Genomic DNA, 26,460 nt, shown 5'->3' with positions numbered 1-26,460 from the left:
TTTATCTTCCTAACAATACTGCTCAGACGAATGATTACAATTACACTCAAATATTACAAAGTTTGGGAATACTATGAACGGTGTTTCGTAACAATGATATGTTATCTTTGATAACATTTTAAACTTAAAATTAAAGGGACTCCTTCATGTGTCAGACAACAAGGATTAAAATTCGACATGTTGTTCATTGGGGTATGGTATGCAATGGGGCTGTTCAAAATGGGTGGAGTCCGAACTTCACCAACATTTTGAACTGCGCCATTGCATACCATACCCCCAATGAAATGCAACATGTCGAATTCTAATACTTATATTTACATTTATTTAAATCTACATTTCTGCTAAAATAAATTGATCATTCAAGAGCATGTTCTCTTTTTTCTTTCTCTCGTCGTTCTCAACGGTGGGTAAATTAGAACAGCTATCGTAACCTAATTTTATTCGACAATGAATGCACAGATAAAATAGTTCCTTATTTATATGTTTATTTTCTATTCGTTCATGGTCAAGAATATCATAAATACGTATTATTGCATAAAATGTGTGTTTTCGGTCCGTTATCGTGGTGTATTAAAACGTAAAAACCCGGGCGTTATCGGTAGAAAACGTGCATTATTTAGTAAATTCACGTGCCGTTAATGCCCGGTTTTTTGTTTTACATATGCGCTTTCAGGGCCCGCATCATAACAATGAAGGCTGAGCGACCTGGTTTCTGACCGAAAGTTGGTCAACGATGCAAACTTTTGCACAAAAACATACTTTAGAATATATAATGTAGCTGCATACAAATACCAAAACATGAAATAAACCACATATAACTTACATATTTTCTGCTGAGTTGTCTTTTCCTGGCAAGCTGATGTGTTTACTAAATAGTTTTTTCTGCAGTTGTTTTAACTATTAAAAGCACTAAATTATGTCTAAAACGACTAACTCCTCCGAACTTAAGTTATTTCTGTCGATTTTATTCAGAAGATACGACTTATATGGACATGATTCCATTACGTCGTATGCAACGAACAAAGAAATTTCAAATATTTTTTTCTCTGATGCTGAAAATGCTGTACATTTTATCAAGAACATGTTTACAACATTTTCAGGCTTAAATAAGTTATCAAAACAAATAATGGTTAAAGTAGGACTGTATAGGTAATAAGTTGATTACTGTATTGTGTGTAAATAATCCCAGTAATCCAGTCAATTTTCGAAAAAAAACAACACTTTAAAAACGAATAAACACTTCAAATAATGGCGTCGAAACAAAAATGCAGCTGCCGAGTTATGTTGCGGTCCGAATCGAGCTTAATGTAAAACTTTTTAAATGACATCACTCATGACGTCATACAAGCACCCGTTATTTAGGTTATTTTGAACTAACTGTTTTTGCATTTTCGTGACATTTAACAGCATTTTAAAACACAAACGTTTCGATTGTTCCATCCATCATGAAATTATCTACATTAAAATCAATCAAATTATCGTTGCTTATTTTGTTTTAACTGCTTTACTGCAGATTACAGTTGCATGTTGCCAATAATTTTACTACGATTTCATTGAAAAAAAAATAGTTTCGTAGTAAATTTGCCCCGCCCCTTGGTATTATTACGCCCAATGACAGGACAGAAGTATCGAACAAACGCACGCTATATCGATGGGAAATGCCATTGCACTTTATACAGAAATAAAGTGCAATTGATAAACAACAACCATCGTTAAGGAATGAAGTGTGAATGTAAATATTTATAAATGTGAGCAAAGAGCTTGTGACAATGTGAATGGTAAAACAGTATTGCAAGTTCAAAAAAAAAAGTTATAGTATTCTAAATTCACATTTATATGTGACATAAAAAACTATTTGCGCAAACAAAACGATACAGCATTGGTTACGATGAATAAATTATAATTAGATTAATATTACACAAGTCTTTATGAATTAGTATTTGCCTGTTGCTATGTGTCATTTGAAGTAAAGTATGTAAAATACATCAGTACATTGTTTGAAATATTAAAAACTGCAAGTACGGCAAATGTGGACTAGTCCATTTAAAGGAATCGTTTATAGCTTGTAAAATGCACTTTTTTATTACGAACATAAGTGTGGTAAATCATAACGAGTGTTGGAACAACAAAGATATTGACAGCTGGAACCCTTCAACAAATGTTGATATTTGCTCAACTATTTGCTCACCACACTATTTAAAAACATTCCTCATATCAAAAGATATCATTTTTCGACAAACTTTCGTTTGTAAAATCTTTAAAAAATGCATTGTGTAATGTCCGTATCCATAAACGTTCGCTTTCCGTGTAAATGAGTAATCTACAGAAAATGAGGGGCATTTTGAAGTAGAAGTTGAAGTATTTGGTCATTTTAGACGGAATACTGGCAACATTTCCTCAAATTAAGTAAATTTGATCATGTTTTTCTCATTGATATCTATTTATAATACTTACGTACTTATGAAGTTCCAGCTAGCAATAAGACTAATTTCTGCTTGGTGACCAAAAAGGTTAAAAGTAATTGTAAACATGAACATTCTTCAGCTGCCTTTAAACAACATAAACTTGTTGTTTGTTTGATGTTAACGACTTTGAATTTTTATCACGAAGTAAATACAGTTTTCCAGATTCTTCCAGTAACTCACTAAAAGTAAAAATATGCTTGCGAAAACGATTTGAATAGATAAAATCTTTTGGTAAATTTAAAGAGTAGAACAAGAAAGTGACTATTAAAGACCCTTTAATAAGCTGACTTAAAACAATGACCTGAAAAAGAAAAAGATAAAAAAAACTAGCAAGGTGATAAGGTAAATTCATGAAATTAGTTTTATTAATTATATTGATAAAAAAATAAGTAAAAAGGTAATATAAAAATGCTGGGAAAATTGTTTTGTAATAGCATTGAAAATTGGTCCAAAATTAAAACGAGTCTGATCAAAAACTAAACTTTTTTTAAGTTATTCTTATATTTCACTTCAGGCAGAAATATGCCAGTGAGACCGACATGTATAAATTAATTATATTCAAGTCATGTATGTACATATTATATTCGCATTGTCTATCCACATATTTACATATCAAAACTTTTTGTGGCTTGCATCATTTCTCTGATTTTTTTTAAACATCCAAAACACTCTTTAAATCATGATTTCCAATATGGCAACAATACTTTCAAGCCCTTTTATCGACTCATTTTAATTTATCATCTAAGTCTCAATAAATCTGTAAGGGAACTACTGGGAAAATCTGAACACGCCTACCACGCATTAGTTTATCAACAAATGCCTACACAAATATTTGGCGCTGGCCGCATTTCTTATTGGAGAGATTGCGTTTAACGTTCTTTAATAACTATCAAGGCATTTCTCAGTTTATCAAAAAAAAAAAAAAAAACATAAATAATACCTTTTAATAACTAATTAAAAATAGAATTTAAAGAAAAAAAAATCAACACCCTTTCAATGTCATGCATGTTAATCACAGCAGCTTGAGTGAAGTCTAGAGTGCAAGCCGAAACATGTTCTACAGTTCGTGGAAATATTTTCTCGTTCTTCTGAATTAATTCATATTACTTTATAAGCTTTAGATATTCTTTTATAGCGGACAGGTTGTACGGTTGTTGACAGTGTTCCATTTAGTAGTATCGTCAATGACCAGTTTTAAGGTCTACTGCAAAACGTAGGGTGTATCTGTTACCTCGGACTGATCGCTTTCCGATTAGGTTTTTAAAATCAATGGAAATAGCAAACGCATATGTGTTATTTTACGTTTTTGTTCTATATATGCCATGTAAGCATTGTGGTTAAGTATAATATATTGTCGTCTAACTCTCCTTGTTGCGAGTAGTAGTTTAGGGTGTCATACAAATCATCGGATCAATGACTAGGCTTAACATCATTTGAGAAAAGTAAGCTTAGTTTCATGAAGCCATATAATAAGCAATATTTTAACACAGGACAATTGCCATGCTTGTTCATTACTGTTCGTGACATATATTTGTTATATGGAAGATTAGTCAAATACCATACGTCGTTGTTGCTAATTTTCGCTTTGCCTTTTACTATCAAAGCAGAATACTTTCATAAGGATATTATCAATGCCCGGTGTCTTTTCAAATATAGTTCTTTTTATTATTTTGTTGACGGCCAGGACATTCGATATCCATAAAATATATTTGCATCAGTGTAGCTGTACAAAAGGTACTATCAATGGAAATATTTGACACCTTGACAAATGCGCATTTCTCAAAAAAAAATGAGTGAATGTAAAACGGCTTTTGCACCATACGCCATGAAAATCAACATTTTGAAAATCGTGACTAAAAAACTAAACTGACATTGTCCAGTTGTCATCATAAAATAATTTTCTTAAGAGATTTTTTTTTTTAATCTAGAATGACTAAATATTGCATTATTGTGGCAAATGACGCCACTTAGATTACTTTTGCGCTAAGGCATTTAAAGCATCCGTCTATTTTGATTTGCCATTATGGATTTAGAAAGCCCACTACCATCAATAATACAAATAAAACTTGAGGATAATTTACACATTATGTTTAAATCACATTCCGATTTTTTTATTTTATAATTTTTATTAAAGATTGCATTGGCACATGTTGGCCAGGTTTGATTTATAAAATGCTGTTCAAGTTTTCAAGATAATTAATGGTTTTTGCGGCAAAACACAATGGCCTGTACAAGATATCTGCGTCTTGGATAGATATGCTAGTAGTGTGCTTTAGCTAATAGTTTGTTTTCTTTTATAGTTAAATTGCAATAATTAACGCAACAAAGTTTATCAGCTGCAGAAAATGTTTTTGAAGCACGCGCCATTTGTAAACCCTTTGATTTTCAAATATTTTACTATAATAAATTTGAATGATCTTTATGTAAAAAACATCAATGAAGAGACGTAACAATTAACCACAATATCTATATTTATATACTTCAAGTATTAACCAAATGTATTTGATTTGAGTGGGTTTGGATGATTTTAAGCATGCATTTCTTGTATTTATATTTTGATATCTCACCATTTGGCATAATTATTTATATACTGTACTGTTCTTTTTTTAAAAGGCGTTCAAAGACATTCTTCATGCATATATTACCAATAAAACAACCCTCAGAGAGCCAGGAACATTCTTTTGAAACAGGCAATGAAACTTACTCAAATTACCGTATCAATAAAACACTTAGTTTAAATTTGAAACCGAGTTATACTCAGTCATAAAAAGAAACACATCAATCTCGATAGAGAAAAACTGATACCAAATCGTAAACATCGTAAAAAAGAAGGTGTGCTGACGAACATACTGAACGTACTCTCCTTGAAATATTACGTATGTGTATGTGCACTTGTTTGCGAATTTAAGTGTACACTTTAAGTGTAGTAAATTGGCCGCACTTGCTTTGGTTTTTTAATCTTGTAAAACATATGCTTTCTATTTCTTTATACAAGTATTAGAAAAAAAGCTGTTGAAATCCTCAGATATTGAACATGGAACTGATGATTGAAAGGTTGAAATATAGCTACAATTCATCATCAGATGAAGTGTCTTATATTTTTTATATACTCTTTGAAGGTCGGATCGTCTTGTGTGTAGAAATGTTTGTGGTTTGTGATATTCCATGTAGTAGTATAGTCGAAACAACTAAGGCTTAACCAATTGTTACTGCTTTGACACTTGGAGTTAAAAGGTACATAAGCTGCGATATTGAAGTCATCAAATATAGAACATTTTCTTAAGGTATTGCATTATACATTAACAAGCAAAAAAGTAAAACGAACCAAATACCATATCCTTCAAATAAATGTTTCAAATGTTAAGTCATAATATATTTTTGTCCATACTTAGGTCGCTATCAGGCATTGTGTAAATACGAAGCGTCCAAGAAACTCAATGCAACAAAATACTTATCAAGTTCAATAAAACAACTTGTCATCAACATATTTAGCACGATTGACCCGTTATAACGAATGGCGTCTTAACTGCAATATATTGACTGTCCAAACTTCCGAAATAGTTGGGATCTATAATCATTGAAGTACTTGGGGTTTACCTTTTCGTTTTTTATTATTATTTGTTTTATTGATAAGTTTCTTCAAGTTAATGCATACTTTGATAAGATTTACCTTTTGCGTTTTATCTTAAGAATTGTTGGGATAAGAGTGAGGTTTGTGCACATAAACTGGTTTAAACCCCCAGTAAATTTACATTTTACTGACCGTTCCAAGGCGGTACCTAACAATTCTTGATAAACATACCAATTATATATATATATATAGTATTTATGCACTGTGCTGTTTGTAGAGTTTTGTGCTGTTCTATGTTTCTTGTTTGTGAATTTGTGTTCTATGTCTTTGGCGTTTGCCCATTGCCACTAAACCGGGTTTATGTTTAAATATTTTGCTACTGAGCATGTTTCTGTAGCTTTTTGCATATACATTGGGCAAGGAATCATATATTTAACAATATGTAAACGAGAAAAAAGAATGAAACATTTTTTAAAATAACAGATGAGAGGGGATGCACTATTTATTCGTTTTAAAATTTAGGTTTGAGGTACAATTGTTTGCAGACAGAGCACATCAAAATGACCACATGTTATGAATGATTTCTTAAAAGGAATCTCCAAAAGTAACAATTACATACATACATACATACATACATACATACATACAAAACAAAATGTCGGCGGCTTAACGTTTTCATATAGTTTTTGCCAAATGCGTTCAAAGTAAGATGCATAGCATTGGATTCATGTATGTGTATATAATATAATAAAAAAACGGGAATTATTCGGTGTAATATTAAGATAAAAACAATTGTATTCATAATTTTAGAATAAACTAAGAAGTGATCCATATGTCAGATAAACTTGTTTTTGCATCCGTCAATTCCCAACAATATAAAAAATGTGTTTACTACTACTTTGTGAACCAAAAAAGTATTATTGTAAAATATTGGCGGACTGTCAGCAACAAAAACAGTTTGTCTGTTTGAAGTCCAGGATTCTGAACACTTGTAAATACTTAGGTAAATACAAGTGTTCATATTCGTCTCAAATAAGGTAGAAATATGCCAGTAACAACGACTTTTATCAATGACACACTGGTAAATGTAATCACGACATGTTTTAATATGACCATAAAAGGCTCATTTATTAGCTAATTTGATATAATTAGATAAAAGACTCTACCAAAAGAAACGAAAAATCAAGGCGATGAGTTAAAGTCATATTGTCATTTAAACCGCGGTTTACAATACCAAAATTAACTATAATTATCGTCAAAACATAACCATAATTAAACGTTGTGCAAAATTAGAGGACATGATTCTCCTGCAATGTCTTGATTTTACTAGATATAACAAACATGTTTTTTTTTCTCAATGAACGCATATTTGTGTATGTACGTATGCACATATTGACCTCATATCATTTGTTATCATAAAATGAGTTTGTCTTGTTATTACTTTCTAATGACTTAAAAATGCATGTTCATGTGTTCAAAATGTCCCAGTGTGAAAAAGGTATAAAAGTATAAATAATTGTTTTAATATTTCAGGAATAAAACTTAATAGCCGATATATCAGATTGTCAACCATCTTATCAAATACAATATCACTGAATGAGTTGAGATAATGTAATATCATTATCCTTATAATACTTGATTAAATGAAAATAATATTTAATTCTATTATTTTTTTAATATGAAATGATAAAAGAGAAAGTGGAATTGCTTCACTGTAGCAAATTCTTAAATACATTTGTTTGCAATGTACAATAGTATAGAACATATTGGTTTTACCAGAAAGGATGATAATTTCTCTATCCCTACAATTTGTAAAATGAATTGTTTTCTATCAGTTAGATGAATACGTTTTATATCATACATAGTTATTCTGTGCAATGTTCATTGAATTATTTACAGGCTGTTAATAATGAGGAACAAGAGGCAATACGTCATCCTTATGACACAACGAAGGCATCCATGTGGAATGTGGGAAGGAGTGGCATCGGATGTATCCCATTCACTTAACGTGCAAATTGCCTTTCTAAGTGAACTATTGATGTTTGTATTTAGAGAAAAGACTTGAAACCACTTTAAAAAAATGTTTTGTTTTCTGGAAATAATAATTGCACTCCTATCTAGGTTTGACCATTTTAAGTTGCTGGCAGCAAAATTTGATAAAATATATCATGTAAATTATACACAGCGTAGGATCCTTGAATGGGGCTGGGGGCAAGTTGAACACTTGGTTTTACTGAATTAATTTAATGACACGTTTGTTCATATCAACCAATTCGAGAATACTCTTTGATACATTATATATTAGACAAACTAGCATCATATTTGGTTTTAAATCTATGTTTGAATTGTTTCTTTTTGAATTTGAGCAGCAAATTCGCAAAATAGTAGATTCAACATGGTGGAAGTGACATATGGTGAATCTCACTCAATTAAGGGGGTTTCCGAGGGCGGATCCAATATTTGACGTTCGGGGGTGGGGCGTAACATTTTTATATTTCTATTCTGAAATGGTGCATTTTAGTGGGCGTATTACTTTTTTCTTATATTGAAATAAATAGTTACTTGGATTCGTTTTTTTGTTGGGGGGGGGGGGCGCCACTATTTGCATGTTGGCAGAAATCGATGAAAGAGGAGGAATAACTTACAAGCACAGCTCTTTGGAAGAAAACCCCGCCCTTTAACAAAAATTGGTGTTTTTCGAACTTTTTCCCTGTCATATCGACAAAGATATTCACCTCTAATATAATTTACCTTTACCTGCCGGTCAATTAGGGGCGGGTGTAGTCTCTACGTGTACCGGACCCGATAAATACGCCAATCAAAGACTTTCAGTAGCTTCAGGTAACTAAAAATTAGATAATCAGCCAGCAAGAGCGAAAACGTTAGGCTGTTGTTTTGTGTTGGTTTCTTTGGGACAATTTTTTTGGTGTCACATGAAATTTAATAGTAAAATTCTAAATCAACCTAGAAAGTTTTACATATAGGCCTAATGCTTATTGAGTATTGGGTTGTCTGCTGTACCTCCTTTTGTAAACTGTATCATTAAGTTTTAGTACATTGTTTTCCTGATCACAAAGAACACGTTTTGCCATTTTTATTCTGTTAATTGAAGTATTACCTTTTTGATAATTTTAAATCCATATATCTACTTTATTTATTCTTTTGAATAGAAGTGTATTATTCAAATATCTTACTCAACTGATAGATCATTTACCTTGAACTTTGTTCTTTTTCAGTCCAAAATCTTGGCCTTACAATTTAAAAAGAACAAGAAAATACACGTGAATAAAAAGACAGTGTTATCTAGATTTTTACACTGTGTTATGGATATGATGAAAAGTGCAGTCATTACCAGACATTCAGATATTCTATTGAAAAAAGGTACACTTTTAGCATAACCATAAACATACAGTACTGTTTTCAAGTCATTGCATCGTTCAAGAATTGCAATTATTAAAAGATATTTTTAGAACATATTTATCATACATTTACACGAGTGTACACCATACAATGCCAGAGGGAGAACTCCGCCTCTCATCCAATATCTCGTAGGTTCGAACCCAACCAGGAGTATTTTCTCATAACCCCTCTTTAAAATGGTCTATAAAGCAGGAATTAGATATGAGAGTAATTGATATCAGCTTTTAGCTGTCTTCTCTATGAAACTGTCTGTCAAAATGCATTATTATTATATCATAGATATACATATTAAAGTTTAAGCCCAACAATGCTGTAAATCCTTTTTGCAGTGTTAGTGACAACCATCTGGCAACGACTATTCATATACATGATGTTTTATTATGGGTTTCTTTTATGTAATACATATGAATTATTTCCAGTAGAATACATGTATTTTTTGCATGATTTTGGTCCTGATTAACTACTTGGTCGTCTTCATCAAACAATCTAAAATGATCCAAATCAAAACACTCAAGTCAACTGCTGCACTACTCTGTTACCTTGATTATATGAGAGCATTCCGATAGTTTAAATTTTACATTTAGAAAGTACACCATATCTGATTGTAAATATAACCTGCATTAATACAAATGGTTAATGGAAGATCCATGTGTGTGATGCTTGAACTTCAAATTGTGTGGGATATAGATTGGGTGTGGACAAAATTACAAGTAGATCTCATTAAGATATTGTTATCTTGGCCAAGATATCTGTAAATGCCATAATTCGTACATGGTATCTACCGTGAATTGCGTCCATTAATTATTTTTATTTATCTTCCTAACAAAACTGCTCAGATGAATGATTACAATAACACTCAAATATTGTAAACTTTGGTTATAGTATAATATATATTTCTCCCTTCATAGAACGGAGTTTCATACCAATGATATATTATTTTTGATAACATCTTAAACGTAAATTCAAAGGGTCTCCTTCATGTGTCACTGTGTCGGACATCTTTGTTATATAAATGTGAGCAAAGATCTTGTAACAATGTGAATGGTAAAACAGTATTGCAAGTTCAGATAAGAAAACTTATATTATTCTAAATGCACATTTATATGTGACATAAAAACTTTTTGTGCAAATAAAACGCTACAGCGTTGGTACCGATGAATAGACTATTATTGGCTAAATAATACACTTTATAGTCTGTATAAATTAGTTTTTTGCCGGTACCTGTCTGTGTCAGTTTATTAAAGTATGTAAAATACATCAAAACTTTTTATTAAATATTAAAAAATGCAAGTGGAGCATATGTGGACTAGTCCATTAAAAGGGAATCGTTCATAGTAAAATGCACTTTTTTACGAAAACATGTATGTTCATGTTATATTAACAATGTCTACTCACATATTTACATATCAAAATGTTTTCTGGCTTTCATCATTTCTCTGAAAATCCTTAAACATGCAACACACTTTCTATATCATGATTTATAATAAATAGAGCAAAACTCTTTCAATTCTCTATAATAACTCATTTTACTTTATCATCTTAGTCCCAATTAGCATGCAAAGGAAATACTGAAAATATCTAAATACGCCTACCACGAATTGGTTTTCTATCAAATGCCGACACAAATAGTTGGCGCCTTTCTTTTTGGAGGAATTGTGCTTTACGTGCTTTAATAACTCTCAATGCGTTTCTCATTTGATCGAAAAAATGTACGATTAATAATTCATTTAAATAACTAAAATGAAATTTAAAAAAAACATCAAATCCTTACATCCTTTCAATTTCATGAATGTTAATCGCAACAGCTGGCGTGAAGTGCTGAGTACAGGCCGCAACATGTTCAACAGTTCGTGGAAATATTTTACTCGTTCTTTTGGATTATTGCATATTATTTTGTAAACTTTGAATATTCTATCCGACCTAACAGGTTGTACGTTTGTTGACAATGTTCCATTTACCACTATCGTAAATGACCTGTTTCAATAGAGTCTACTGCACAATTTAGGGTGTATCTGGTACCTCCGATTGATAGCTCTTCGATTAGGTTTTTAAAATCAATGGAAATTGCGAGGTTAAAAAGGGCAAGCCTTTGCACAAAACGCCTTAAAAACCTGTTTGATAACATCTTCGAAATCGTGACAAAAGAACTAAACTGACCTTGTCCATGTTTTTCGTACACTAATTTTCTTAAGGTAGGTTTATTTAAAATTTAGTATGAATAAATGTTTTAAATATTCGGCAAAAAACGCCACTAAGATTTCTTTTGCACTATGCCATTTAAAGCATCCGTCTATTTTTATTTGCTATGGTGAATTAAGAAACCCCACTGCCATCAATAATTTAAATAATACAGGAATATAATGTACAAATTACGTTGAATTGACATTCCGAATTTAAATTTGCCATTTAACTTTGATGATTTTATTGACACATATTGGTCAGATTTAATTAATATATTGCTTCTGAAGTATTCAAGATAAGCACGGTTATGTAAGGCACAAACACCATTACCTGTACAGGATATTAGCGTCTAGGAAGGAGATGCTAGAAGTAACATCATGCCAGTAGTTTGTTTTCTTTTATATCTAAAGTGACACTCTTATTCAAAATCAGTACATACACATGCATAACAAACATCAATTTTGACTAATAAAACTTTAAATACTTACTAAATAATGCATTTATGGAAAATATTAATTTATGATAACAAGATTGTAGCCGTGTATTTAATAGCAGAAAGCGCAAAAATATTAAATGATTGGTGAATGCTAAAAGATTTACTGTGGTGTAATATAGTCTCATAAGGTATGAATACCGTGTTTTATGCTAATTTCTTTCAAATTAAGCTCAGTTTCCCTCATAAGAACCACTGTTTTCGACATTTATTCATCCTTTTTGGAATATTAAAACAATAACATTAATTGTGGTAATCTTATCTGGGAGTAAGAGTGCATCTTTAAATTTCAACAATTAGCGCAAAAAAGTTTATCAGCTGCAAGAACTGTTTTAGAAGCACGTGTTATATACAAACATCAATGAAGAGGCGTAAAAATTTTACCACAACATCTATATTTATCTGCTTTAAGTATGAACATGTTGTTTTTGATGTGAGTGGTTTTGATTAATTGAAAGCATGCATTTCTTATATAGATATATTGATCTTAACATATGGCATAATTAGTTACAGACTTTACTGTTCTTATTTTAGGAAGCGTATGTTCAAAGATAGCTTCATGCATATATTACCAATATAACAGCAGCCAGATAGCTAGGAACAATCATTTGAATCAGGCAATACAACATACTCAAATTAACGTATCAATACAACATGTAGTATAAATTTGAAACCGAGCTATATGCACCTAGACTCAGTCATAACAAGAAACGCATCAATTTTAATATAGCAAAACTGATATCAAACCCTGAACATTATAATATTGAAGGAGTGCTGAAAAACATTCTAACTTACTCTCCTTGGAATATTGCTTCTGTGCATGAGCACTTGTTTACTAATTTAATATAATGAGACCACTTTAAGTGTAGTAGATTGGCCGCACTTGCTTTCAATTTTAAATATGGTAAAAACATATTATTTCTGTTTCTTGAAATAAGCATAAGAAACAATGTTGTTGGAATCCTAAGATATTGAACATGGAACTGATGATAATTATATGGTTAAAATGCATCATCCAATGAACTCTCTAATAGAACAATATTTGTTATAATGTGGCAAACTGGTTTGGGAATTTCCATCAACTAGTATGGTCGAAAAAAACTGGCGTTTAACCAATTGTAACCGTTTAAAATATTTGAGTTAAAAGGTCCACAAACTGCGACATTGAAGTTATAAGATATAGAACATTTTCTATAACTACTGCATTATACATAAACAAGCAAGAAAGTAAAAAAAAAAATCAAATTGAATAACCAAACTTAAAGAAATCAAAGTCAAAGGTTATTTAGTCAGAATATATTTATGCCCATAAATTTCACTATCAGGCCTTTTGTAAATACAAAGCGTGCAAGAAACATATTTGGGAATGGTTATACGGTAATAACGATTGGCATCTGAACTGCAATATATAGTCTAAACTTCCAAAATATTAAAGTTCCCTTATGACTGGAGATGCATTTTTTATTCGTTTGAATTCTTATGTAAAAGATACAACTGCTTACAAACAGAGTACATCAAAATGTTCATGTGTGTTAAGGATATTTCATAAAAGACTTGTAATAATTACAAACGCATACATACATCACAAAAGGGTCATTTAGACTTTATTCTTAACGTGTTTATAAATTATTTGACGACTTATGCTTTGGGATTAAAATACATCACATAAGGTTTTTTATGAATACTCTGAACGAAGAAACGATAAAAAAAATGTGTCATATAAATTTGTTGTTGCATCCGTTAATCAATATTTGATTTGTTGCTGCTATTTGTAAAACGTATTAAATTTTGTTTTCTTTCAACTTTGTGAACAGACATGTATTTTTTTTTGTTTTTGTAAAATTTGCACAATCCTGAAAACTGTTTGTCTGTTTGTCGGTTTGATTTCCACAGTTCTGATATTTGTTAACACAGAAATGAAACACCCAGTAACTAGGACTTGTATACATGACACAGTCTGGTAAACATAAAGAGTACGACATACTTTTAAATGACTATAAAAGTCTCACTAATTAGCTGATCTGATGCCTAGCAATATAATACCCTAGCGTAAAACAAATGATATTAATAACAGTTTAGCTTCAGTCCAAAGGATTCGAACCAGGATTGTCTTGATCTCAGGTCATCCGATGCATCATGCTTCAAATATATCCTTAAGTTTCAATTTAAATAAAACATACAATTGCCTCAACATTGAAGCGGAGGTTATCTCTTTTTAAATTTAAACTTTTTTGTGTTGTTTCTGTCGTAAATAGGAACAAATACACAGGTCAAAAGAGGTAGTGGGATTAAAACAAAACAAATAGGTGTTTTCTCATACAATACACATGGCATATTTACATGATTTTTTCATCCAAAAAAATAATATTAGAATAATGCGTCTTTTGAATAGTTTTAAAATAAACAGGCATAATATACTCACCGCTAAAGGTTCATTACCAAAACGTTCTCAATTCTTATTGTTTTTGGTTTCTGTTCTAACCTTACGATAGTCAAGATAAAATCGTTGGAGAACTCCTCATGAAGAGTATACATGCATAGTCATTAGTTTAATGATGCAATATATATAAAGCCTTAATGTAAAATAGTTAAGAAATCACATGTCGAGAAACATATTACATTTTTCTGCGGATTTATTAAATATTAATGATATAATAAGTTTTTAATGCTAAGTCCGACTGCATAGGTTGTAGGGACTTTGGCAGTGCTCTATGTAACTATAACGTAAATGAACTGTTATAATATGGTCGTATCTTGTGCCTTCGAATGATCGCTCTTCCGACTGTTCGTTTCTTCTTAAAAAAAATGATAAAACGGAATGGGCTAATCCACGAAGCAAACGCAAAAGCGTAATCTTTTGTGTTGGTGTCAAATATGCCAAAACATAGCGGGTGTCCTTGGCCTTAAACGCTGAAGCATATGCTGCCTTTGTTTTTTTATTTGGATGAGTTAGTAGACTAGATTTTGGATTTTTCCAGAAACCGACATAAGCCAATACTTATTAAACACGACTATCCTTATCGTGTTTTATTGTTTCATTACTTTGTCCTTTGATTCATTTGCTTTATGGTCACTTTATCATACAACTTAAAATTTGTTTTACGAAAATAAATCAGTATTTGCGTTTAATATAAAACAAGAATTTTCAGTTTCATTCTGATATTATGTTGTAATTGTGCGTTGTCTTTTCATCTGTATATACAAATTACGTAGAACATCAGAACATTCATTTTTCCTAAAATATATGTGGCATTGATTCAAGTTATGCTTTTGCAACCGAGAAAACAATTTGACACTTTAATATTGACAGACGCAATGTTATCAATTATTTACAGCGAGTGACAAATTACCCTTTTACCGACCTCATTGACAACCTCAGTGGAAAAATCGGGGAACTCGAAACTTACGAACTAAAAATAACATTTACCACTATTGTTTTGTTTGTTTTCATGGTTTAAAAGTAAGATTAATTTTATAAGATGACCTTATAAAATGTTTTCGTTATATCAGAAGTTTTTATTTCTTTTGCGATGTCTCATTTTCAATTTCAACCTTGTTTGACTTGTTTTATTGAGTTTAGATGGTGAACAATGAACAATCCAACCATTGGTGCTCACTTCAAATAGTTCTCGATTTATTGTCCACCCAATTCAAATACATAAAAAAGCATGCATATAAGCCTATCATTAGCCTGCTGGTATATCATTTAAATCAAGCTTGAATGTTCAAAGTAACATATCGTGTAAACAGCTGTGTAAAATTGGAATTAACATACTTTTTTTTATAAAAAAAACTTATTGAATAACCTTTCGGTCCATAATAAAAAAGTAAGTATTCTAGTAAAAACATATTAGAAATGAGACATTAACCCTATCATTTTCGAAATTCATATCAGTTAAACATAACTATTTTTGAAACAAGAACGTCCTAATGCCTGTTCATTACATTGTTATGTAATATAACAATTATATCTCAAATGTCGAAAAGCAACAGTAGTTCCGTTTAGTTACAATGATCACTACTCAGTTTCATTAGAATTCAAAGTTCGTTATCTTTTAAGCAGTACTCATGTTTAACGTAGACGTTCCGAACAATCTCTGACAACATTTAGTTGTAGCAGCGCAAATACTATACCGTTTCAAGTAATGCTCCTGCCATCGAGGGAACTATTTGACACTTTGAAAGAGACTGATTAAAGTAAGGAACTATAAATATGTTGTCCAGGCTTCTTTTCAATCTACATTTTTTGCCTTGAAATAGATTTTTGACATGACATGACACCATTTGCGATTTGCCATGATAAACGTACAAAAGTCTGGAACGCCTTAACTTTATTATGGTGTGACATATAATGCCTTTTTGTCTAACTGACATGCTATGAAGTCTAACAGACAATCAATAAAGGATAAATGAAATTTTCTCATATCTAGCTAGCCGACATGTGATTATGTCTAACTGACATGTTATTTTGTTTTATATACATGTAAGTATGTATAAATATAATGCGATTTTGTCTTACTAGCATGCTTTTATGTCAAAATGAAATGATATTATGTTTAACTTACGCAAACTTATGTAAAAAATCGTGTTACTATGTCTAACTAACATGTTATCATGTTCATATCGAAGAAATGTGATAAATGTCGTACTGACATACTATTTTGTCAGACTGACGTTCTATTGTTTCTATTTAGCATGTAATTAAGTCTAACCGTTATGTGATTTCGTCAAACAGACATATTGTTATTTCAGATCGACATGTTTTTAGTCTATTTGACATAATAGTATGCCTTTGTGAAAAGTTATGTCTAAGTGGCATGCTACTATATCAATCCGACGTTTTTTTTTCTATTTCTGATTCATCATGTAAAAAGACAATATGATGTTGTTGAAAGATACCAATTATGTCTCATCAATATTATATATAGTCCGATTACCATGTTGACTTTTCTCATGGATACGTGAACTTGTCAATTTGATAACATCCTAGTACGGAATGAAGACATTGTATTAAGACAAAGTTTAGAAAGCACAACACATATTTGATTACGTTTTATATAGTTATGATGAAGTATGGGACGGAGGCCTTTTGTACAAAGTTAAATCTTGAAACTTTTGGTTCATGTTCGTCTTTAAATGAAAACATCACCATTTGAAAAATAAAACAATACCAGTAGTAGATTGACAAACCAAATTACAATACAATGCACAAAAGGTAAGCGAAAAATTCGTGAGAGCAAGTTCGTAGGTTCGCTGTTGCAAGTAGTTTTATTTCTTTTATAGTAAATTCCAATAATTTGCACCAAATGGACTAAGTTATTACACTGAACTTATGTAACTCTATAAACACTACAATGATAAATTCATTATTGCACCGATAATAATCATCATTGAATGTCTAACGTTTAGTTGTCACAGGATACGGAGCATAACTTTTTTGTCCACATTTTTCACTATAGGACAGAATGGTATTATAAAACGTTCAAGAAGTCAAAATGCAGCAAATACACATCAGGTTCAATGCAACACCAAATTGTCAAAACATTTTGATATTGTTATACGGTAATAACGCTTATAAAAAAAACTACATCCGTATTATTAATTGTGCTCAATAAAAAATTTGCGAACTACATGTAAACGAGAGAAACTGAAAGTAAAGCAGCTTTCTCGTATTCAAATTGTGCGGGAATGAAAAAATCTGAGTCTGATAAAAAAAGGTTTCTGTAGGTTCAGGTATTAACATTGATTTGAATTATGATATAACAATCTTTCAATGAAGAACATGAAAATTACAAAAAAATACATGAAACTATTTGTTTAAGTTATACTAAGAAAAAGGTAAAAAGACAATAAAACAAGTAATTTGTGAAAAACAATTTTGCATAAGCATTTGGAATAGAGGCCAAATGTTGGTCCGAAACAGGTCCGATAAGTAACCACAATGTCCTAGATTATTCTAATTATTTGGTAAAGGTAGAAAAATGTCAGTGACAAAGAAGCGTTTGAATTACACGTATTCAATTCCTGTAATATGTACATATATTATTTGCAATGTTTACTCACATCTTTACGTATCAAAACATTTTCAGGCTTTCATCATTTCGCTAAAATTCCTCAAACATCCAACACTTTTTAAATCATGATGTTCAATAAATAGTTCATGTCGAAGTCCACAATACTGTCAAGTCCTTTTTCACACACATTCTTCTTAATCATCTAAGTCTCAATCAATCTGTTACGGAACTACTGGGAATATCCTCTACCACGCATTGATTATTATATCAAATGCCTACACAAATATTTGGCAATGACCGAATTGCTAATTGGTGGGATCGGGATATTGCGGGCTTCAATAATACTCAAGGCATTTCTCATTTATCGAAAAAATATAGGATTAATAATACATTTTAATAACTAAAATGAAATTATACAATATCAAATTCATAACATCCTTCCAACTTAATGAATGTTAAACCCAACAGATGAAGCGAAGTGGTGAGTATCAAGGTATCAATGAGTTCTTACACTTAAAACTGTCCACTTACAGTCATTCAAAGAAACACATAAATTCTTATAGAGCAAAATCTATACCAAATCATGAACACTATAATTTAAAGATGTGCTTAAGAACCTGGACTTACTCACCCTTAATATTGGTTCTGCGCACGTGCACTTGTTCAGTAATTTAATATAATGAAAGAAGCTTACATGCAGGTAATTGGCCACATTTTCTTTGATTTTGAAATCTGGTAAAGTAAACACACGATTTTAATTTCTTGCAACAAGTATTTGAAGCCAATGTTGATGGAAAGTACAGATATTGAACCTGGATCAGCTTGGTGAAAGCAGGATATCTGGCTATAACATGAACTGTTTGTTTGCTTTATGTCCACGATTCTGATACTTGTTAACACAATAATAATACAATGTTCCAGATTCTTTTTATATCACACTTAAGTTTAGAATTATGCAAGTGACGTCGACGTGCATAAATTATACAGTCTATGAAATTTGTAGGGAAATACACGTTTGTGCATGACTATTAAAGACCCTTTTATCAGCTGATTTCACCGCCAAAAGAATTCGAACTTTGATATTCTTGATCTGAAGCCACAGATCTCACAGTTAACGCAGTAAATACAAAGTTACCCATAATTTACAGTTTTTATTGGGGCGGCTCTGGCATCAATGAAACGTAGCTTCTTAACATTCAAATCGTGTTTGTGTTTGTAATAGTTATAGCAAACGCACTTTAGAACAAAGGAAACATTGTTGGACAGTTCATGACTCCAGTTAGTAAGTGAATGAGAATCCGTTCAGAAGGGGGTCGTATTCAAAGTGTTGTATATTTCCTAATTCGTAAATACAAACAAAAATACAGGCCAAATCAGAGAATGCCGTTTTAATACAATTGTAATACAGTGTGTTCACATATAAAACACGCATAAATTTCATTGTATCAATAAAGTTTAATCTTATGATTTAATTTATTCAACTATATTAAACTAAAGATAAAGTTGATACTCGATTTAAACAGTTAATTAAAATACCTAATTCACTCAATGCTAAAGTACTATTATTCAAAAATGACTAAATTCAAATTGCGTTCATTTCCAACATTTTAAAGTATAGCTGTGTAAAAAGTTAGCTATTAACAAATTTAAATCTTTGAGCATACATTTGTCGAAAGGCTTGTTGGACAGTTGTCAAACCATTTTCCCGATTTTGGGAAATAAACAGTTAACTGTTGCCCAAAGCCCGATGACAATAGCTTTCTTAGCCTGACGTGAAGAGCTAAGTCCATGGAAGTCGAAACATGCCGCTCTACAGTTGATATATAAATTTGTTTTCTCGTTCTTCCTGATCATTGAATGTCATTTATTAAGTATAATATTTCAAATAAAATCGAGTCCCATCGAACAGATTAGTCGGTCTCGGTTGTAGAAAGTAATATTATTATCAATAACCTGTTTTATTAAAACCATACTCTCAAACGGTGTCTCCTACCTTCGAATGATCGGTCATCTAAAACAATTTCCATGCACGAGCAAACAAAACAAAAGCAAGCACACACAGAGTTGTCGTTTCCTGTTTTTGTCATATGTGCCATAAAGGCGGTGTGGGATTACTATGATTATACAGTTTTCTAGATGCTGAAGCATACATAATGGCGGCTTAAGACTTTTTATTCATTATCCAAATGAGTTAGTATATTACAAGGAGAAACGAGAAAAAAGCCTATTGTTTTCAAAGAGCAAAGGTAGAAACCTTTTCATTACTTTGTTTTTTGACATATTATTATCGTTATGTCTTTCGTGACTAATGGAATCAGTATTTCCGTTGCATCTGAAAGCTGAACTCTATCTTCCATCATCATTATAAAATGAAAGTTCCATTTTTCATGGTCTTTGAAGGTGGTACTCTAATATAACTTTGACGTTCAGAACATTTAATGTCCACAAAATACATTTGCAGAAGCGCAACTACTACATTATTTCATGTTCTGATATTGCTATCAAGGGAACTTCCTACACTTTGATAAAAGCAGATGTAAAGTTTCCAATTAATTACTGAGAGTGACAAACGACTCTTGCACCGACCTCTTTGACAACCCGCATGAACACATCGAGGAACTCGTAACTTACGAACTATAATTCATACTTTCCGATACACTTTTCAACAAAGTCACAAATTGGTTTATTATTCAAAATGGCATAACAAAATGTTTGTGGTGTTTTCTTTGAAAGGACACGATTTATTGTTTTTCCGCATTACCATTTAAAGCATTCTACTGGTACAGCAAGTCAATATGTCATTCACAAAACAAGTGTAGGTATATGTATACAGTTTAAACTCTTACATTTTAACACATATTGTGAAACAAGTTATTACATTGTATTAACATTATATTAATCACTCTCTTTGGTAAGATTTTACGCGGGTGTGTGGTCGTGTGTTTAAAGAGAAACCGGAGTACCCGGAGAAAACCCACTCGTCAAGCTGCTTTGTGACCGCCAACCAAACTCAGATGCGGCTAGGCCGGGTATTGAACCCATGTCGCCTAGTAGAGAAGCGAGTTCGCTAACTGGAAAACCTTAATACATATGTAAGAAATGAAATACAATAGTATTCAATTTGCCATTTTTCTTCAAAGAATATATTCAGACATATTGGTTATGTTTAAGACATGAAACTTATGCAAAAAGAAATGAGTAACATTGAGTTATTTCCAATAAAATACATGTATTTGTCCATTATATTGGTCCAAATCAACTCATTTGTCTTCTTTATAAAACAATCTTAAATGATCCAAATCCAAACACTATGAAATCAACTGCTGCACTACAATGCCACCTTGATAAAAAGATAGTAATAAAATGGTTAAAACTTTACATGTAGAAAGTACATTCATTTGGCTGTTTGAACCACGTGTGTTTGTAAATAGAACTAGCATTTATTAAAATGGTTAATGGAAGAGCCATGTGTTTGATGGCTGAACTTGAAATTGTGTGGGATATAGTTTAGGTGTGGACACAATTTCAAGTAGATCTCATTAAGATAGTGTTATCTTGGCCAAGATATCTGTAAATGTCATTAATCTAACATGGTATCTACCGAAAATTGCGTCCATTAATACTTTTATTTATCTTTCTAACAAAACTGCTCAGATGAATGATTACAATAACACTCAAATATTGTAAACTTTGGTAATATTATGATATACATTTCCCCTTTCATAGAACGGAGTTTCATAACAATGATATGTTATTTTTGATAACATCTTAAACGTAAATTTAAAGGGACTCCTTCATGTGTCACTGTGTCTGACAACTTTGTTTTATAAATGTGAACAGAGAGCTTGTAACAATGTAAATGGTTAAACAGTATTGCAAGTTCAAATAAGAGCACTTATAGTATTCTAAATGCACATTTTATGTGACATAAAAAACTGTTTGCACAAACAAAAAGTTAAACCATTGGTACCGACATATAAATTATTATTGGCTAAATATTACACAAGTCTGTAAAATTAGTTTTTGCCATTAACTGTTTGTGTCAGTTAATTAAAATTTGTAAAATATATCAATACATTTTTTTTAATATTGAAAAGTATTATGTGGACTAGTCCACATTAAATGGACATGTTCATATTTTGTAAAATGCACTTTGTTATTACGCACACAAGTTTGTCAAATCATAACGAGTTTTTCAACAATTAAGATACTGACAGCTGGAACCCTTCCACTATGTTGATATTTGCTCAAATATTGTCTTTGAAAAACACACTTTTAAAAAACATTTCTCATATCATTAGATATCATTTTTCGACAAATTTTCGTTTGTAAAAGCTTTAAAAATGCATAATGGAAAGTATGTGTCCATGAATGCTCGCTTTCCGTGTACATGTGGCGTTTTACATTCCAGCATCTCGGTATATATTATGCAAATGAGTAAACTGCTGAGAGTGGAGAGCGTTTTGTAATAGAAGTTATTGGTCATCCTAGTATCAGAGAACAATGATTTTTGGCGAAATATTGGCAACTTTTTTTCAAATAAAGTAAAAGTAACCATGTTTCTTCCCCATTGACTTCAATGTATACTACTAAACGTACTTAAGAAGTTCCCGCTGGCAATATGAATTTCCCGCTGGCAATATGACAAATGTTTTACTTGTTGACCAAAAAGGTTATAATATATTGTTTTCTCCAGCTGCCTTTCAACAACATAAATTTTTTTGATGTTTACGACTGTGAATGATTATCAGGAAGTGAATACAGTTTTCAGAATTCTTCTAGTAACTCACTAAAATCGATATCGTAAAAATATATTTTGATCAGCGCAACTGCTAGCATGATTCAAATGATACTATTGGTATCATTAGAAATAGTTGACACTTTGAGACGGATAAATGCACAGTTCTGTTGCAAATTGGAAATGAAAAACGGCTTTTGCATGAAACACCTTGAAAATCTGTATGATAACATCATGGTCATCAAGTTTGACTAATGTCTTAAACCGACATTGTCCGGTTTTCTTCGTAAAATACTATTCTTAATATATGATTATTTTAAAATCTAGTGTGACTAAATTTTTTTCATTTTTGTGGCAAATAAGCGACTCTTAGAATTATTTTGCACTATGGCATTTAAAGCATCCGTCTACTTTGATATATGTTGGATTTAGAAAGCCCACTACCATCAATAATCCAAATAAAACAGGATGATAATTTACACGTTATGTTTAAATGACATTCTGTATTTAAATTTGCCATTTTACTCCGATGATGTTATTGACACATATTGGGGTCAGGTTTTATGAATATAAATATTGCTTTTCAAGTATTAAAGATAAGCTCTGTTAGGTAAGGCACAAACACCATTGCCTGTAAAGGATTTTCATATGCGTCTGGGAAGGAGATGCTAGGAGTAACCTCATGCTAGTAGTCTGTTCCTTATTAGAGTTAAATTTCAACAATAAGCGCAAGAAAGTTTATCAGCTACAAGAACTGTTTCAAAAGCATTTGTCATATGTAAATCCTTTGCTACTGAAACGTTTTCCTAAAATAATTTTGAATGATTTTTCCGGAACAAACATCAATGAAGAGGTGTAACAATTTTTCTAAAGTATCTATATTTATCTACTTAAAATGCATTATCCGACGAACTGTCAAATGACAAATTTTTTGTTATAGCGTGACAAAATGTTTGTGTTTTGGGATTTTCCATCTACCAATAAAGTCAAATTTAGCTCAGACTTAACCGCTTTAACTATATTTAATACTTGAGTTTAAAGGCCAAAACACATGGCATATTTTCATTATCCAATTATTTGACTTAAAGTAATGCTCAATTTAAATAGTTTTAAAATAAACAGGCATAACGAACTCATTCGTAAAAGGTAAAAGGTAAAAGGTAAAGGTAAAAATAAATCTGAATTCATATTGTTTTTGATTTTTTTTCTAATCTTTTGATAGTCAAGTCAGAATCATTGGAGAACTCTTCATCATGAGTATATTTCCCTTAAATGTATATGGCATTGATTCAATTTATGTTTTTGCAACCGAGAGAACAATTTGACACTTTAATATTGACAGACGCAATCTTATCAATTATTTATCAAGAGTGACAAATGACCCTTTTACCGACCTCCTTGACAACCTCAGTGGAAAAATCGGGGAACTCGAAACTTACTTATAAGTAAAATTGATTTTATAAGATGACCTAAATAAAATGTTTGCGTTGTATCAGAAGTTGACATATTTTTATTTCTTTTGCGATGTTTCAGTTACAATGTCAGTCTTGTTTGATTTGTTACATTGGCTTTAGATGGTGAACCATGAACAATCCAACCTAAAGTGCTCACTTCAAATTGTGCTCGATTTTTGTCCACCCATTTCAAATACAAAATAAAAGCATGCGTATAAGCCTATCATTAGCCTGCTGGTATAACATATACATCAAGGTTAAAGCTTTAAAGTAACAGATGTGTAAAAAATCGGAATTAACATACTTTTTTTATAAAAATACTTATTGAATTACCTTTCGGTCCATAATAAAAAAGCAAGGAATCTAGTAAAATAATATTCGCAACGAGACATTAACCGTATCATTTTCGAAAATTCATATCAGTTCAACATAGATATTTTTAAAACAAGAACGTCCTAATGCCTGTTCATTGCTTTGTGAAGCTATTCAATAATCACATGGTATATGGCGAAAAAGCAACAGTAGTTCCGTTTAGTTACAAGAATCACTACTCAGTTTCATTAGGATTCTAAGTTGTCATACGTGTTTGTTATCTTTTAAGCAGTACTCATTTTTAACGTAGACGTTCCGAACAATCTCTGACAGCATTAAGTTGAAGCAGCGCAAATACTATATCGATTCAAGTAATGTTCCTGCTATCGAGGGAACTATTTGACACTTTGATATAAACTGATTAAAAGTTGTCAATTCATTACTGAGAAAATGACACATCGCTCCTGCACGGATCTCATTGACATATTGCTTGTAAATAAGGAACTATAAATATGTTGTCCATACTTCTTTTCAATCTATCTTTTTTCCAACATGACATGACACCATTTGCGATTTGCCATGATAAACGTACAAAAGTCTGGAACGCCTCAACTTTATTATGACATCTAATGCCTGATTTGTCTAACTGACATGCAATGAAGTCTAACAGACATTTGATAAAGGATAAATGTTTTCATATCCAGCTGGCATGTAATTATGTCTAACTCACATGTTCTTTTGTTTTATATATATCTGAGTATGTATAAATATAATGTCATTTTGTCTTACTAACATGCTTTTATGTCTAAATGAAATTTATTAAGTCTAACATACGCGAACTTATGTCAAACAATCGTGTTACTATGTCTAACTAACATGTTATCATGTTCATATCGAAATGTGATAACGCCTTACTGACAAACTATTTTGTCAGACTGACGTTCAATAGTTTCTCATTAGCATTTAATAAAGTCTAACCGACATTCGATTATGTCTAACAGACATGTTGATATTTCAGATCGACATGATTTTAGTCTATTTGACATATCATTATGCATTTGTGATATGTAATTATGTCTAAGTGGCATGCTATAATATAAAGCCGAGGTTTGTTTTTATATTTCTGATACAACAAGCATTCATGAAACTATTTGTTTAAGTTATACTAAGAAAAAAGTGAAAAGTCAATAAAACAAGGTTTTCAAAGTAATTTGTGCAAAACGATTTTGCATTAGCATTTTGAATATGGGCCAACTGTTGGTCCGAAACAGGTCCGATAAGTAAACACAATGTCCTAGATTATTCCAATTATTCGGTAAAAGTAGAACATGAATGACAAAGAAACGTATGAATTACACGTATTCGTATCCCGTAATATGTACATATAATATTATCAATGTTTACTCACATCTTTACGTATCAAAATATTTTCGGGCTTTCATCATTTTGCTGAAATTCCTCAAACATTCAACACACTTTTTAAATCATGATGTTCAATAAATAGTGCATGTCGAAGTCCACAATACTTTCAACTCCTTTTGTCACACACATTCTTCTTTATCATCTAAGTCCAAATCAATCTGTAACGGAACTACTGGGAATATCTAAATGCGCCTACCTTGCATTGGTTATTCTATCAAATGCCTACACAAATATTTGGCAATGACCGAATTGCTAATTGGTGGTATCGGGATTTTACATGCTTAAATAACTCTCAAGGCGTTTCTCAATTATCGAAAAAATGTAGGCTTAATAAAACATTTCAATAACCTAAATGAAATTAAAACAAAATCAAATTCATAACATCCTTCC

The 26,460-nt window shown here is 31.4% G+C and overlaps 1 protein-coding gene across 1 annotated transcript in view; it reads right to left on the bottom strand.

Moving 5' to 3' along the window:
• LOC128203428 (transmembrane protein 26-like) overlaps positions 1-18,277 on the bottom strand; it is a 74,616-nt gene extending 56,339 nt beyond the window's left edge. Inside the window, exon 1 of the mRNA XM_052904837.1 lies at positions 18,194-18,277. The gene's annotated coding sequence lies outside the window, so the exon portion shown is untranslated. The remainder of the gene's footprint in view (positions 1-18,193) is intronic.
• Positions 18,278-26,460: the final 8,183 nt, after the last annotated feature.

Source organism: Mya arenaria, chromosome 9, assembly GCF_026914265.1.
Source record: "Mya arenaria isolate MELC-2E11 chromosome 9, ASM2691426v1".
NCBI classification, from domain to species: Eukaryota; Metazoa; Mollusca; class Bivalvia; order Myida; family Myidae; genus Mya; species Mya arenaria.
This window is presented reverse-complemented; position numbering and strand designations above follow the sequence as displayed.